Here is a 582-nt window from a genome sequence, read left to right as displayed (position 1 = left end):
AGAGAGAGAGAGAGAGAGAGAGAGAGAGAGAGAGAGAGAGAGAGAGAGGACATCTAGGTGTGGCATCATCATCCCTTCCTCCTCCCTTCCCCTTAGTCTCACCTTTTCAGACATTTACACTGCACTCTAATAAATATATCTGTGTATTAACAGTTGCACGATTGATTATTTTAACAGAAATTGTCCGTAGAACGTGATTCACGGTTGCTTTTCTGTTTGTTTACATTTCAGAGTGCATTGTGGGAACTTTATCTGTGCGCCGACATCCATCAGAGAGCTATGCACAGCACCGTAATCGTAAATTATTCACCAGCATTTGGAATTAGTGAGAGTCAAAGGTGCCAAAAAAGTGTTCAAATCATTTAAAAAAGCATCAAACAAGAATCGAATGAGTTAAAAAAAAGAGCTTCATTTTATTAAATCACCCAAATAAATGCAAGAGCTAACTTTAAATCAGACGTGAGACAGAAACAAGACCGGCATCGACCCAAAATCACCACAGATACTAAACTGTCTCATGGGAAACTCAATCACTTCTTATTCACTCCTTCAAATGTATCCTCATCCTAAACTGCATCTCCT

The sequence above is a fragment of the Etheostoma cragini genome, chromosome 3, assembly GCF_013103735.1.
Source record: "Etheostoma cragini isolate CJK2018 chromosome 3, CSU_Ecrag_1.0, whole genome shotgun sequence".
Taxonomy (NCBI): domain Eukaryota; kingdom Metazoa; phylum Chordata; class Actinopteri; order Perciformes; family Percidae; genus Etheostoma; species Etheostoma cragini.
The sequence above is the reverse complement of the archived record's forward strand: the minus strand, read 5'-3'. Positions refer to the sequence as shown.